The 17,521-nt window shown below is 42.2% G+C and overlaps 1 protein-coding gene and 1 long non-coding RNA gene across 2 annotated transcripts in view; both read right to left on the bottom strand.

The window, feature by feature from the left end:
* s100w (S100 calcium binding protein W) overlaps positions 1-17,521 on the bottom strand; it is a 270,184-nt gene that overhangs the window by 117,014 nt on the left and 135,649 nt on the right. The gene's annotated exons all lie outside the window — the stretch shown is intronic.
* On the bottom strand, positions 1,289-4,434 carry LOC310856218. The gene is made up of 3 exons (XR_014569059.1): positions 4,281-4,434; positions 1,787-1,937; positions 1,289-1,446 (listed from the first exon to the last, which is right to left on the bottom strand). It is a non-coding gene; the product is annotated as an uncharacterized lncRNA (long non-coding RNA).

Genomic DNA, 17,521 nt, shown 5'->3' on the forward strand with positions numbered 1-17,521 from the left:
CAAAACATTTCAAAGTAAAAAGTTCCAGCATCTGTCTCCACAGTAAGCTGAATTTTACAAAGTGTGAATGGAGTTTCTAGGTGAAAGTGATTTTTTGAAGTGCCACTATCTGCCTATAAATGTCTCAAATTTGAAAGCACTATATTTCTAAAACTAAAAAGATTCCTTTTCAGGCACACATGTCCACCGTAGGGTGAACCTAAATAGGTTTGAATGGGGTTTCTAGGTGTAAGTATGTAGGACTAGTAGTGGGTGAAATGTTACAATGGTAATATGTTGTAAAACAATGAGTAATGGTAATATTTAGTGGTTTTCACTTTTACAAAAAATAAATAATATAATATAATAATTATTCTTAACCGTGCACTTGCACGACAGCAAACCTATTCATGGGGAACATTCACCAAAAGCAGCTGATCTACAAGCTCACAAGCTGTCATGATGTTGTGCAGCCTATATATTTTGGTTATTTGATTTTATATAGTGCTTAAATTAGTCCTTTAATGCAGACCGATACAAATAAGGCAACATAAACCCATAATAATTGAATAAATCTGGAAAACATCATTGGTTTGTGATCAGTTTGACTGCTTAATGAACAGTAAAGACATCAGGATTAGGTTAAACCTGGCTGTTAGCCTGGTCCGGAGCAGGCTACGACCAAAGCATTAGTTTCCATGGTAACTAATGTAGCATCACTTTCATGAAACCAAATCAAGCCTCAACATATCCAGGTTAACTGGTTAAGTTAATCTGGCAAGATCAACCAGCTTTCATGAAACCGGTTAATCACTGATCCAGGATATATTAAGCCAGGATATGTGTTAAAGCCCGGCTTAATCTCTAATCCAAGTTTCGTGGAACGGGCCCCAGGACTAAGAGGACACAGGTGAAAACACTGACACATCACAAGGTAGGTGAGACAAGGTAGGGAACAGCAACTAGGCAGACAGGAAACACTAGGGACCATACTACAAAATAAGAAACACAAAACCAACAGGGTAACAGAAAACCAAACAGAACAAGACATGGCAAAATACTGAACATAAAACAACCACATAACCATTATGGTCAATGCACATAATAGTGGTTTGGACCTAAGTCAATGCTCAAATACAAAGGCAGAGGAGCGAGGCGTGACACAAATAAAGTACAACATGGTCTTGTATTTGTGTTTATTCATCTGGTTGATTCAGACAAGACAATTTAGCACATTTCAAAGGCAGTTCGAATTGGTTTACACAGCCCAAGAAAGAAAAACAGCATCAGCTTTGATTTTGATTGGTCTCTCTCCTGCATGAAGTTGTTTCCAACCAGATTTCACTCGAAGTTGCGAAGGTAATCTCCAGCAATCCAGGAAAGGTCTACGGATTGGCTGCTGTACGTCTTCAAAAATGTATTTGCATAACTCACCCACTGCTGCGTGGGGTTCATCATGAAACGATGCTGAGAATAAATACAATTTGTTGAACAGAATGTGAGTGCTGGCATCGTTCTCTTTGTTAAACTGATATAAACTGTTGCTCAAAGCTAAATGTAGTGTCAGTTACAGAAGTGGACGAATAGATTTAAAAACAATACAGTAGGCCTATATTATAGTCACAGAATGTACAGTAAGGTTACTGTTTGTCAGTGCTGAGCCTGCCTGTAGTGAGTGGAAATATGACAAAGTTGACTTCTACTGAAAGCCTTTCAGAACTCTCGGATGCGTTTTCTCCAAGCTTTTTTAATTAATTGCTAAAAAAAGACAATTCCAAGATATGTGGTCGTAGAATATCTGGGTTACCTGGTAGGGCGTCTGGGACTTGTTGTGGAGAACCAGGTAGATGACTCCTTTGTTCATTCCGAACTGAAAAGTGCCATCAACCTTGAGGCTTTTTGGCGGCGTTTTAAAGCCGACCTGGATGTAAATTGGCAATTGAAAGCCTCCTTGCATTCTGTAGTAAAAAGAAAGGAGGATGTTATTATGTATATCATACATGGGCAACTGGCGGCCCATGGGCCACATGGGGCCCCCACTTTCACCTACATGTATAATGTGGCCCTCAGGTTAATATCAGAATGCTGATATTCTGATATTAACCTGAGGGCCACATCAGAATACTGTGCCTCCCCCTGGCCAGCCGGGGCGCCTGATGGAGGGGAAAGGAACTGGTTGGAATAACGTGTTCCTTCCACGCGCTACGTCCAACCAGGGAAACTCCCCCCTGTCAGGTGAAAAGAAGCAGCTTGGACTCCTCATGTATAGAAGGAAGCATGAGGTCAGTCCGCTGCTCCCCCAGGTTGGCGGAGGGTGTGTAGAGCCCAGGATCAGGATTAGTATATATCAGAATACTGATATAATAGTATTATTGATTTCAGCCGTTACAATTCCAGCCATGAAAACATGGCCCACATGAATTATTTCAGTATAATTAGTAGCTTAATGAGTATAGTATTACAATCTTATTGTCTTTTTTAATGACCAATGTATTTGTCTTTAGTTCATAAAGTTAACATAACTATATCATGGCATTTGAAAGGCATTTGAAATTCAATTAAAAAAATACTTTTCAGGATTCCAATTAAAAAATAGCAAAAAGCTAAAATATCTACAAGGTCAAAAGGTGTCGCAGTGCGACCTTGAAGATCGGCTATTTTTGCTACAACAGTAATATGCAATGTGTGGAACTGTGGCCCTCTGGAGTGAGTGTGGAACTGTGGCCCTCTGGAGTGAGTGTGGAACTATAGTGGCCCTCTGGAGTGAGTGTGGAACTATAGTTGCCCTCTGGAGTGAGTGTGGAACTATAGTGGCCCTCTGGAGTGAGTGTGGAACTATAGTGGCCCTCTGGAGTGAGTGTGTAACTATAGTGGCCCTCTGGAGTGAGTGTGGAACTATAGTTGCCCTCTGGAGTGAGTGTGGAACTATAGTGGCCCTCTGGAATGAGTGTTGAACTATAGTTGCCCTCTGGAGTGAGTGTGGAACTATAGTTACCCTCTGGAGTGAGTGTGGAACTATAGTTACCCTCTGGAGTGAGTGTGGAACTATAGTGGCCCTCTGGAGTGAGTGTGGAACTATAGTGGCCCTCTCCATCTTCAAAGTTGCCCACCCCTGATGTGTACAATGTATTCTACTGAGGAAATTCAGCAATAAAACACATGTATGGAGTAATTTTGAAAAGGTATAATACTTTGAGGACATTGATTAAGAGTTTGACCATTGGAGTAATCTTGCATTACAGATAGTAACGTCACTAAACGTGTAGTTAGTTTTTGACAACTTTATTGTCACATTGCAGGTTTACAGGTGAAAAAACTGTGGGTGAAATTATGTTTTTGTTCCAAAGACAGTTTGTTATTATTATTTTAAAAATGATTTAAAGAGGTTGGCAGGCTATAGTGAAAATAGCCATTTGTGAACTTGTAGATGGGCTAATTTCATTACCTTTGTGCAACACTCTTGTATGATGAAGTACGGCATTATTTTAACGATAATGTGTTGAGCATCACACTGTGCACTATAACTATTACAATAGCACAGTAAACAGTACAGAACAGTACTCTGAGTACTGAGGTACTGTAAACAGTACAGAACACGTTCAGTACAGACTATACAGTAACTATACTGTACCACAATACAAGTATATAGTTGCACCGCTCAGTTCACACGATTCAGATGTTTTTGGAGGTCCTGGCACACTCACACGCATATACTGTACATACCTTATGTACCGTAACCGTATGCAAATACAAAGATTTTGCACATTTATATTAGGATTCCCTTGTATAACCCATCCAGCACCGCACCACTCATTTTTATGTACACTCATCATGGTAGAACACCAGTGGCGTGCACAGATAGACACTAGGGGGTGCTAGAGCACCCCCTGCCCTTTTGGCAATTTTGCTCTTAAAAAAAAAAGGAAAAAAAAAAGTTTTTTTTTCTTTCTTAATTTGTAGTGTGTGGACCATGCGGTGACATTGATCAAATCTTGATAAAAAAACGCTTCTACTATATTATTTAGGCCCCCACAATCTAAAGCTATGTTTCTATGTCAGTGGTTCTTCGATAAAAGAAAAATAGCAGACCTACAAGCTCGTAGCGCGCCACTCGGTGGCGCGCTATGAGCTTGTAGATCTGCTATTTTTCAATAGCTAAAGCGCCAAAATAGGTTCCCGCCCCAAAATGCACTGCACAAGGTGCCCTTTTTTTCACTTGAGCACCTGCCCCTCTAAATGTCTGTGCACGCCACTGTAGAACACCACCTCCAAGCTGGGCCTCCTCAGTCACTACCACTCACTTGTATGCGCACTCATGGTAGGCCTGGGTCCTGTCACCACCGATTCCAAACACAGAGCCTTGTTTCCACTGTACAGTCTTGACTTCCCCTACATCGACAAGAGTCATGGTTTCTCCCTTTAACATGGCCATTGTTATATTGTTGTGACCTGCAAGAATCAAGAAAACGAGACAAACGGAATGGAGACGTTCCTATAGTATAGTATAGCCTATAGTATAACCTATAGGCTATACTTACTGCTTACTGAATGCATTTGTTCCTGACTGTGTGTGTGTGTGTGTGTGTGTGTGTGTGTGTGTGTGTGTGTGTGTGTGTGTGTGTGTGTGTGTGTGTGTGTGTGTGTGTGTGTGTGTGTGTGTGTGATCAGAGGGAGCCAACACGCCTCGACGCTTCGACGCCACTCTTCTCCTCTCCTCTCTTCTCCCGACACCTATACTATCTATACTATAAACACATTTTTGAAACTATAAAAACTAAAGCTAAACTGTAATTACTCACTAACTACCTAACACTAAATAAAACGCTAAATAACCGTCTCTATATAACTTTTTAATAAAGCTGTTTTATATGTTCCTGGCGGACAAATTTCACTGCGATAACGTGTGTGACTAATTGTACGACTTTGACTTTGAAATATAGTTAGAAAATGTGGTCATTTTGTATGTTGTTGTAGCCAAAGATTAGCTATTATGGTATCATTTCCATGTTTGGATTTCAGGCTGCATGGTACCTGCAGGAATCTTTAAATTCAAGGATTAAGAAAGTGCAGGTGGTAAGAACATGTATTCAGTCAAACTGAAATGTGTAATGTAGGCTATTTATATATTTTTTGTGCTGTTTTTTTGTTCCGTTTTTGTCCTGAAATAGAATGAAAGGCTTACAAACGGACCCCATGGGACATTATAGGATAAGGATTTTCTTTTTTTTAAATGAGGGGAATGATATGATATAATACGATTAAAACTGTAATTCCATTTCCCATGAACTGAACAACCAATATATCATTTTGAAACTATGGTTCCCTGCTTTCATATCCTGCTTTCATATCTTGCTTTCATGTCCTGATGAAGGTCGAATAGACCGAAACATTGACAAATAAACACGCGCGTGTGTGTGTGTGTGTACAGTGCACGTACGCAGTACACACAGCCGTCATCATGGTGACTAAAGCATGTTTAGTTCTTGCCTATATGTAAATTAGCCAACACGATAAATGCATGTGTTTGGTGTGTCTGTGTGTGTGTCACTGCGCTTTTTTGTAGTCTAATAGATGGCTCCCATTGCAGTCAGAACTGCAGCATCACTCCCAATCTTCCGCCGCAGTCTGAAAACCCACATTTTCAGACTCCATCATGGCCCATAGCACTTACCCCACCCCCTTAGATAGCATTTCTGTAGACTTAGATAGCATTTGATACAGACTTATAGCATGTTATGTAGACAGCAATATAATTGCATTGTATGTAGTCATAGCAATAGTACATAATGTATAGCATAGTAGTATAGATGTATAGTTTATATGTATAGTTTCATTATATAGATATTCCACTGTTACTTTCTTAGCTTACGCATGTTTCATGATAAATGTTTTTATGTGATGTATTCCCATGCTTTTTTGTTCTTGCTTAATGTAAGTCCCTCTGGATTAAGAGCGTCTGCTAAATGCCTAAATTGTAAATTGGCTAAATGGCAAAAAAAATGTTAAAAAAATGGGGTAAAAATTGTCTAAAAATGAAAGTTTTTTAGCGGTCTAGGCTTAGATTAGAAGTCGAAACGACGTTGTTTCAACATTCTATATTTAGTTCTATATATTAGCCTGGTCATTTAGTCGTCAATTTCTCAATGGTGTGCGTGTGTGTGTGTGTGTGTGCAGCTCTTACCGAGATGAGCGCGTGTCTTGGTGTGTCCAGTGTCCTGGTTAATGTTGAAATGTGTCGCAGAGAGTCAGATAGGAACCGACACCAGATAATAATCCTGGTTCAAGGTTCAATTTAACTTTCACTTAGTAAGAGACCACACCTTCGCTCAAGATTAACAGTTTATTGAAACAGAATGAGATGAATGCAGAATGGAGTGAGGAACCCAAGGTAGGGCGAGACTCAGGGTGGGGGCTATGAAACATCTCTTCCATGGGCTATAGACCGTAAGGCTATGAAGCATCTCTTCCATGGGCTATAGACCGTAAGGCTATGAAGCAATATAGCACTGGGCATAACGGGAAACGGATAAGGATCTCTTAAAGGCAATGGCACGTGGACTGGTGATTGGTTCAATTATTGTAGGCTAAGGCCCAAACCACACCTATGCATAATGTAACGGGTAAAAGGGATTTAGACAGGTAACCAAAATACCAACTTTAGCGGGAGAACACCCCTTCCCCACTGCCTACTACAGAATGCAACAAATAACAATAAACTTCACTTTTATTTTAAACAAAGAGAGACATAACATAGGACAGGTAAAATAATACAAATATCATATATAATAACGTAGGATTATATAAGTATTAGGGAATTAATCAAATATATTATAGTTGCCAAAAAACAAATTAAATGGAAATTAACTGAAGTAAACAAATGAGGCACACAACTAAGTAAAACATACTAAAAACCATGTCTTTGTTTTAGTCTTTGTCAATATTTCTAGTATTTTCTAGTATTTTCAAGAACACACAACTGTTCAGTATGATGTCTGTCTATACATACAACAATAGTAAGCTTAATTTGTATAGTGCTTTTTGAAACAAAGTGATGAAGTGGTTTAGAAAAGAAGATACATGAAACAAATTCAAGGTCAATTAAAAGTAATGAAATAATGAAAGCTTCAACTGAGGCTTTACAAATATGATAGCTAACTGAAACTGTATTGTGTGTTTACAAAACTAACTAAACCCATCCGTTTTAGTGTTTGGCAATATTTCCTACATACGTCCTAATATTTTGGGTGGAATTAGAATGAATGTTCAGATAAATGGTAGGCCTATCTTTTTTATTAGACAATTAAACTACCTTTTTGAATCTCGCCCTGCCCTGAGAAATACCCCATTACAATGAAAAGTAAATAAACTAACATACTTTTCATAATATAAAAACTAAGCTAACCTAAGCTAAAAAAAATACTATAAACAAAACTGAATTTGATAACACTCCCACTCCTCACCACGTTCTACAGGGGCACCATCGAGTCCAACCTCGCCTGTAGCTTCACCTGCTGTATCGGCTGAATCAGGTGGTGATTGAAGACAGCTGGGAGGATCATTGGTGCCTCTGTTCCCTCCTCGTTGGTGCGCTATACAGAGCAGAGAGTGCTGTGCCAGAAGAGCCACCAGCATTTATTAGGGACCCCCATCATCCCCTCTCGTGGCCTGTTTGCCCTCCTATACCCTCTGGGAAGAGGTACAGGAGTATTAAGGCCAGAACAAGTAGGATGAAAAACAGCTTTTTTTCCCGAGCATTTTGATTTTTTCAGTGACAATTCCCCTCCCCATCCCCCTCCCCCCCAAAAAAGAAAATGACTAAAGCGATTGGACTGTGCAATTTTGTAAACGCACAACAGCACTTTACAAAACTGTGCCGGTAACGTTTTTTTAAAAGGCACTTAACTTTTTTTCAGGATTGCACCATGGCACTTTATCCATATAGGCTATGTGTTGTGTTGGTAACCTTTTATATGAACTGCACTTCATCATACATACATATCGGGGCTCTTTTTAGATGTTTGTCTATATATGCTATGTTTTTAGCCTTTGCGTTTATTAAATAGGCTCTATGTTTTATGTTGCACTGCAAGTGACTGAGGGGAAACGATATTTCATGTTCTTTATGTATGTCTAGGCATACATGGGGAAAATGACAAATGACGTGATTCTTGATTCTTCTTGACAAAAAGAAAAAGAAAAATGTTAAATGTTATATTTATGTGCCTGGTTTAAAGCAGGGCAGCTTGCCAGTCTTTTGGCCGAGGAACAGCAGCGGCTGAACAAACCCGCTGACCACGCAAAGACACACACTCATATATTCAACCAGTTTCATTTCGTCGGACAGTAAGAGTCCTCGAGCGGCAAAGGCGACAACGACGGCACTCAGAACAAAGTAGGTTACCAAGAATGACACCATGTTGAGGCAGACGATGAAGAAGGCCCTCCTCTTCATGCTGTCGTCCCTCTCCCTCCCCGCCGTCGTCGTCTCCCCCGGAGCGTGCCGTTTCAGGGCCACGAGGATGGCCAGGCTGCACAGCAGCATCACCGACATGAAAAACGCACATTCGCCCACGTAAAGGTAAAACCCCGCCTCGTAACATAAGATAAGAAGCGCCAGGTACAACAGCGAGACTCCAACGATCACCGCCCAGGCCAACGCGGAGCAGGCCAGCCTGTACCTCAGAGGTTTGCACTTGAGGAAGAGCACGGGGTGCACCACGGCCATGAACCTCTCCACGCAGATGAGGCTCTGGAAGAGGGGACGCCCGGTGAACAGGAAACCCTCCGTGAAGACTCGGAAGAGGTCATTCTTCTTGACGAGAAGGAACGTGTACAACACACTGAAGAGGATTTCAAATACGCTCAGATTGAGCACAAAGATCTCCGGGGCCGTTTGGCCGGCGGGTCCGGTGAACACCAGCCGCAGAATGCAGCCGTTGATGGGGACTGCCAGGGCCAGGTTGATCGTGGTGCTGGTGATGCTGAGAATGTGCATGCTGCTATGGAGGGAGTCCTGGTGCGATGCGTTCATCATGTTTCCTGGCAGCGTGGACTGAGCTTTTCACGGTTCAGTAAAGTCTTTTGGAGAGATGGATAACTGTGCAGACAACTAAAAGACAGAGACAGAGAAACACACACAAGACACACTTTCAATAGAAAAACATCCTTAACAACATAAAACTAATCAAAACACCTCTACACCATACTACTAATCAATACACCAGTACAATATAATACTAATCAAAACACCAGTACACTACACACACAATACTATTCAAAACGCCAGCGCACACACATAAGACATAATATTTACAATCAGACCTTGACCTGGGACGTGCTCCTGTGCTCTGCTGTCCACTCATGCAGTACCATCTATAAATGTAAAGCACCAGATGTACATGCAAATAGTTCCAACATCAGCAGTACAAACAACAGGTGTCACGTACATGACCCGTGATGGATGCGTTGAAGTATCACAGACTGACTTGTAATTGGAGACCATGCATCCATCCATCCATCTTCAACCGCTTATATGTAGTCGGGTCACAGGGGCAACAGCTCCACCAGAGAGCTCCAGACTTCCCTCTCTTAGTAGCCTCGGAAACCCAGACGTTTTTATTTCCAGGGAGAAAAAAATAAGTCTGGGTCCGAGTCCACTTCAATTCGAGTAGCACAAATGTTGATCATTCTCTGCTGATTTCTGATTGTCTGCACCTTTGTTAAATTGACGCACACACGCACACACGTACACACACAGACACACACACACTCCTTTCTGTCGCTCTAATGAATATGTCGCACAGCTGGGTCTAGATTCTCCCGGCGGATCCTGCCAGGAGCTGCCTATGCCATAGAAAGCATAGGTGGACCCCAGGCTACAACATTAGTAACTTCCTCCTGGGGGATCCTGAGGCGTTCGATGTGATTCCTCCAACTGCCCCGGGGTCTACTCCCAGTGGGACGTGCCTTTCCACCACGCACCACTCTACCAAACTAATTTGGCACGGCTTACGGGTATAAGTTACGGGTGGTTTTAAACTCCACTGTCGCTATCCCAAATGTGTGTGACCAAAATAGCAATAATGGGGAAAGCGTGCCAACACACCCATGACCACACCTCTAGGCGCAAATACCGGTGTCGGCAAAAAAAGATAGTGGGTGACGCTTGACCAAAATACCATTAAGGGACAGAGCAAGTTCCTATATTCGTAATTTTTGGGCAGCGGCTGAATTGCGGGCCGTGTCTCGGGTAATGGCGGCGACGAAATTGGAGCCCACAGTGTCCCATCGTGGCATGGGCGGAGAACCGGGGGGAAGTTGGGCAGCCGGGGAAGGGGGAGGGGTCGCCGGTGCATTCGTGTCGGGGGATGGAGCCCCCCCCCCCCCCCCCTGTAGGGGGCCATTCTGTCTCTGTGGAGGGCCACCTTCCTCCCCCGAGGAGGCATCGATCTGCACACAGTAAACAACCTCTCCCAACCTCTCCAACATGGGAGATCACCTGTAAGGTCGTCGGGGCCAGGGCAAGTGCTATGGCAAGTGCTACGGGCCATGATGGAAGTCTGAAGAGGTGGGTTTTCAGACTACGGCGGAAGATTGGGAGGCTGCAGTTCTGATTGTAATGGGAAGTGCATTCCATAGTTTTGGAGCCAGAAGGGAGAAGAGTTTGGGACGTGTGGAGTGTTGCCCCGGCGTTTTTAGTGAAGGTACTTCCAGCTTTCCTGCACTGGCTGATCTGAGTGCGCGGGAGGGTTTGTAGGGTTCGATCATACTTGCAAGATATGGGGGAGCTTTGAATGCCAGCATCAGAGTTTTGTATTCTGTGCGGGCAGCGACCAGGAGCCAATGGAGAGAGCGGAGGAGGGGGGAGACATGTGATAATTGTGGCTGGTTACGAGCTGCAGCATTTGGATCAGTTGGAGCGGTTTAAATCCATGGGAGATTTATCGGCAAACACATCGGTATCGGCCGATATTGGCCTTAAACCAATTAATCAGTAATCATTATCTGATTTAGCAGATATCTAATTTTATTATAATTATGTTGAAAAATAAATTTAAAAAGCCTGCCTTTTGTGATGATGAAGGCTGCAAATTATGTTTTCTGGAGAAGCTTTTGAACGAGTCAATAGTTGGAACATTAAAATAAATACTACATTCAAGCTGTTTACGTTGGGATATGAGCCAACATTTCAATAACGGTGCATCCGTAGTTTTGGAATAAAGAGGCATTGCTTTTTTTCAAATTCAGACTTTTTTCAGAATGGCCAAAATAATTATATTTTTTAATACAGAATGAGATCATATCGACATCGGTTATATCGGTTATCGACCATAATATAACAATTAATTATATTGGATATCGATATCGGGCATATTGTCTCACCGGTACATCCCTAATTAAAACTAATATGTGATATTGAACGCTCAAATTGAAGATCTGCAGCTGTCGTTGTCAGCCAGAGGTCATTGGTGGGGAGACTGAGAGTGTGCTGTGATCTATGCTTCTAGATTGGCTATTTTCATTGAATTTACCCCTATTATGACATGTTGAGAAAAGCGAGGCTAGGTCGCATGTGCTTAACACAACAGAGCTAAAGCAGCACATGAATTTGAATCTGCTCATGAGCTCATTTGACTTGACCCATTGGATTGGGACTCATTTGGGAGTGACAACATATACATGTCATACCTTTGTGAGTACTAGACCAGCTGGCACAAACAAACACAAAGAGACCACAGAATCAATCAAAATGGAGAGATGTGCATACTGCGAGGCAAAACATGGGGCTTGTATGAACTGGCTCAGCGGCAGTGCATGGTGAAGGGATTTTGGGAGTTGATTTGAATTTCAAATATCCCACATATCATGCATGTTGTATAAAGGACATTTTTGGGTAAACCCACAATAAAGTCCAAGATCAATATAGACTTATTTCCATTGTGTTCCTTTTCACTAATAAACAAAAAGATAACTTACCGGATTTTCGTGAGCGTCATATCTAAGACAAATATAACCAATTAACGTACAAAACATGACACAATAATACAATGACAACACAGGTATCTTATCCAACAGCCAAGTGCTTGTTAAATGGTGCATTTATATAGCGCCTTTATCCAAGGCGCTTTACATAGATTGTGCATTACATTCACCCATTCACACACATTCATACACCGATGCCGGAGGAAACCATGCAAGGCACCAACCTGCACATCAGGAGCAATTAGGGGTTCAGTGTCTGGCTCAAGGACACTTCGACACTAAACCTGGGGGAGCCCGGGTTCGAGCTGGCAACCTTGCGGTTCCCATCCAGCCACCTTACCCCTGAGCCGCCGCCGCCCGTTGGATATTCCAACACTAGTCAGGGGATATTAATAAAATCTGGGAAAATCAAAGAATTTTCTTCACCAATGTGTTTGTAAAGGTGTCTACTAACATATCCCACATTGGTTTATATTCAACCACCTTAGGGGAATTTTTAACAGCTGCTGAAAGTTGGGCTACCATACAAGTTATTATAAGGCAAAATGTTCTAAATTTCATTATGCTTTAAGTAGCATGTGACGTGTCAAACTAGGAGGTTTTCAGCATTCTGAATTCATTCCAAGCATTAGTTTAGCACGAAAAACACTCCTTGGGCTACAAATGGCCATAGCCGTCATCACAAATGTGATTAAGTCAGTGTCATGGTATGCAGAAAGTTTAACCCAAATGCAGAGCCAAACACAGGAGAAAATTTAAGTTATTTACGTCACTGTCGGTCGGTAGAGGGCGTCAGTCTCCAGGTTCATGTTTTCTTTATTTTGCATTGAAATCCCCATATGGGGATTTTAGATCTCTTCATATAAGAACTGCGTTTGAAAAATAAACCGATCATCCTGATCATCCATTGGAGATTGTGGAAGGTTGCATGGAAAACAAACATGGAGGACGAGGAGAGCAGTCCAGGCAGGTGGCAGGCAGACGAGCAGGCAGTAGAACAGGTGAGCTGGTTCTGGTTCTGGAGGAGAGGAGAAGAGCTTGAGTTGAGCAGGAAACAAATACTAGGAAAACTAGGAACTAAGGGCCGATTCATACTCCTATTTTACCGCTGTTTCGGCACTGTAGTGCCGAAATGATTTCGGCTCGTCAGAAATTTTCAGTAGCACCGAATGACGTCAAATTGTAGGCTCTACAGCGCCGAACCGACTTTTATTCGGCCCTAAGACTTGGAATACTATTAAACTATAACTTCACTACTAGGACATAAACACTGGTTTAGAGACAAGCTAAGCTACTACCATGAAAGTTTGTACAATGATCTGGCGATGAGTGGAGTGAAGACCAGGGTTTAAATACTGTCAGGGCTGAAGAGTTGATGGCCGGCAGGTGTGTCAATTGAGTGTGATGAGGTGACTGACAACAGACAGGTGTGCCAAGGCTGGAAGCTGGGAGGAAAGCCGACAGCCACAGTATGGCAACACAGAGCCATATACTGTGACAGTCAGCACATTTGGGCAAGTGGCTATGGCCAAAGTAGGGGTCTATGGCCAAACTAGGGGTCTATGGCCAAACTAGGGGTCAAACTAGGGGGTTTTCATGATTCTGAATCCATTCTAAGCATTAGTTTTGCACGAAAAACACTCCTTGGGCTTAAAAAGGCCATAGCCGTCATCACAAATGTGATGAGGTCAGCACATTAGGGCACATTTTGGGCAAGTGTCTATGGCCGTTTTTAGCAAAACGAATGCTTGGACACGTTACATGCTATTTAAAGAGGGAGTGCCACTTTTTTTCCCCTTTTTTTCCAGTTTTTCATGTGTCTATGAAGCTGCACCCACAGCTGTAGTCATACGATAAAGGGGGAGGGGCTGATAGTGTGATGTCACTATTATTACTGTTTATTTCATTGGCCCGTTTGACTGTCAAGGGTTCAGCCTCCAGGAACAAACCCAAAATACAAAGTTAATACACCATTGCACATAAAAACGACTCCAGGGTGTCTAATGAAGTACTGTCACCAATGAGGTGACAGTACTTCGATCCACCTTCAGTTCAGGTGGATCACCACCCATCACCACCCACCAGGCAAACCAGGCATACTTAATGAACTGGTGGGCATGCCCACATAAAAACAACATTTTAACAAATACTGTATACTTTTTTGAAAAAATGATACCTCCTTATATAACAATAAGACCCGATGATCATGTTTTAGGGTGGAAAGAAATCACGGCACTCCATCTTTAAAGCATAAGTTTCAGCAGCTGAATATGTGACACCTACAACTGTGTGTGCACAATTGTTGTTTTGTTTTTATTTAATGTTATGTATTTGTATTGAGAGAGGCCAATTCCAGTTGTGTTTTGTGTTCAAACTATACTAATAGCAGTTACTGAGTCACGCCACCAGGGGGAGATCACCCTATGGTGAGCATGGAGGCTTCCGACAGACAGATTTGCAGCCTGATTTGATGAACTCAACATAAACCTATATTTTCCCTGTACAACAGGTTAGTAAAGTGTGCAAAAGCATCATAACTTATATCAAAGGACTCATAAGCCTTTCTTCTTTTGTTTGGTCTAATGTTTATTGAATGTTTTGTGATATTTTGAGAACAAGTGTTTTGATTATAGCCGATTATATTTAAATCCCTCTCAGTGCCTCTGAGTGACTGCCTGACTGACGTGCTGCTCAATCAATGCTTTATAGATACGATAGATAAATATATAGATAGACCACATTGTCAACATGGGCAGTCAATGGCTTTATCCATAGAACTGATTGGAATTATTGCGAATTAGTGCGTGCGTGCGTGCGTGCGTGCGTGCGTGCGTGTGTGTGTGTGTGCCTACTACGTTTATTATCCACACTTTGAATGGAGCTGAATTTAAATACTATGGAGAGAGACCATGCAGTCTAATGCAAATGACGATGTCTAGACTATACAGTACCTTTGCACTGGGGGGAAATACATCTCAAACTCAAAGTTAACTTGACAACCTTGATTTAGCTGGAAGCACAATCTACAAGCCCAGAGCACGTACTTCCAGAAGTTCTGCCACTCTCAATTTTTTTTTATTTTGTCTGGAGAATTGAGTCAAATACGCTACCACTATACTACGAGGTGAACTTTGATCTGATCAACTAGTCAAACCTTGTGATTACTTGGAGGATTAGCAACTAGGCCCAGTCCCCCCCCCCCTCCCTCTCTGTATGAACTTCTCTTTATTTGTACTTTCTGTTAGAAAACACACTCACACACATAAACCACACTGGCTTGTTGTAGATGCAGCTCTTGAAAGGTCATACTGGGCAAGTGCACATGCATGTCCTGTCCTCCATTTTTATGCCAGACATAATCAGCAGAAGGGAACAGCATGAGTAGAGCTGTGTGAAGTCTGGTTTTAGAGCAGATCTGTCTTATCCCTAAAATGTTGAGCGAACTTTGATCTGTTCAAGTAGTCAAACCTTGTGATTAGAGGATTAGCAACCGTGTGTGTGTGTGTGTGTGTGTGTGTGTGTGTGTGTGTGTGTGTGTGTGTGTGTGTGTGTGTGTGTGTGTGTGTGTGTGTGTGTGTGTGTGTGTGTGTGTGTGTGTGTGTGTGTGTGTGTGTGTGTGTGTGCGTGCGTGTGCTTGTGTTCTCATAGATGTCCACCACTCTCCTCCAACTGTCCTCTGTCCTCAGTGTCCCCTCTCTGTCCTCTCTCTCCATCATTCTCTCTCAAGTCTGGCATGGTGTAAATATGTGTCGACATCTTACAACAGGGGTGCCCACACTGTTATGACGTGAGAGCTAAAATGATCAGCTCAACAAGATCTACTACCCACCATTGCTTAAAAAGTGAAAATAGTTTAAATATGTGCCTGAGGGGGCTTTAGAATAGCGGCGCTGGCATTACATATAGGACAAATGCACTTGGAATGGGAATTAGAGGGGGAGAAATCTAACAGTCTTTTTGTATTTAATTTGTATTGCTACAGACATTTGTGCACAGCAACACTGTTGAAAACAAAATATTGCATTGTGAGTTTGAGCTTACAGGCCCCTTTTGTCAATCAATCAAGTCACCTAACTCAAGTGGCAGATTCCAAAAATAGTTTTGTATATGTTTAAATTAAATATTCTTTAGGGACATGTCCTGTGATCTACCTGTACAGCATTTGTGATCTACTGGTAGATCTACCTTTTGGGCACCCTGGATGAGAGTGACTGTATATTCTTCTCTTGTATTGATTATCTATATTGTGGTGGATATGCACACACAGGACAGTTGATAATGACATGTATAATTAACTGCGTTCTTGCCCATGTTTAATATGGTTGTTCCTCTTACCATAGGCAGTATTTTCCTTTAATGCAATGCATAGTGTGTTACCTTTAAGAGTGAAGAAACACACCTCCAAGGTGTTGACGTACAGTATGTACCTCTGCGACAAGTTTGGTGTTGTTCATTCTCTGTCTGATTAAACGGAGTGCCACCAACGTTGGCTTTTCCAAGAGGAATAAATCTCCTTATTTTCTCTGCCTACACCGGCACTCACTTATTGGCACTTTGAGATTTATACAAATTTAAAGTGCATTATATATAAAATCCATTATTACATGATTACTATAAACCATGGGTCTGTCACGTGGGAGTACTGTGTAAAAAGTTACAGCGGCGGATGAGGCGGTATCACTGGGGCTACGTGAACTGGCAGAGTTGGGTGACTGCCCCATCAGAGGAGGAGGAGCCAAGCAGTGCTTGAGCACCTTAATAGAGAAACTTTTTTTATGTCTACTGTAAATAAGGCCAGTTTGTTGTGTTTCCTCCTCCTGACACATATAGCAGCAGGTTGTCATTGTTACAGAGAAGTGCTGTGGGCCTGCCATGGGTGTGAGAGACGTGAAGTTCATTCTTATCTCATCTGAGTTCCCCTCTCGCTTAAAGAAATGCTGCAGCGAGAAGGTTTTAGGATGTGGCGAGCACTCATATCTCATGCAAGTCACCGTCGTCACGTGACTACGTGTATACTGTCCTCAATAATGACATTTTTCTTCTAATGAACTGATAAATCATATACTGGACAGTGACACGCATGTCATCCCAGTTCAGCCTTTTAATACCAGACATAATGTATACATAATAGACACGGCCATGCTTAATTTTATGAGCACTGTTTGAGTTAATTTAGAAAATTGGGGCTGCTGGCTATTTGGAGCAGGGGCTAATGAATTCTGGTTTACATAGAAGTCAGTCAATTGGCTTTGTGGGGAGAAACACCATTCCCCCCCCCCCGCCCCTGCCTACGTATATACACAATCAACCCGCCTAAATATTACAATTTCTCATTTATATCTTTGTGAACCACAGTTGCTCTGTGCCCTAGCTGCACTTCCCTTTTCTGTCATTTAACATAAAGTGTTCTTCTGGTGAAAAAATATCAAACTAGAAAAAGTGCCCTTCTGGGCACAGGTCTCCACCAGGTTATCCACAGATCCGTGCAGTTAGAGGTAAAAACACTTTTGGGCCAGTTATAGCGCCACCTTGAGGCTGAGTTGAAATTGTTCATGTGGCA

Source organism: Protomyctophum parallelum (genome assembly GCF_964188405.1).
Source record: "Protomyctophum parallelum genome assembly, chromosome: 3".
NCBI lineage: Eukaryota > Metazoa > Chordata > Actinopteri > Myctophiformes > Myctophidae > Protomyctophum > Protomyctophum parallelum.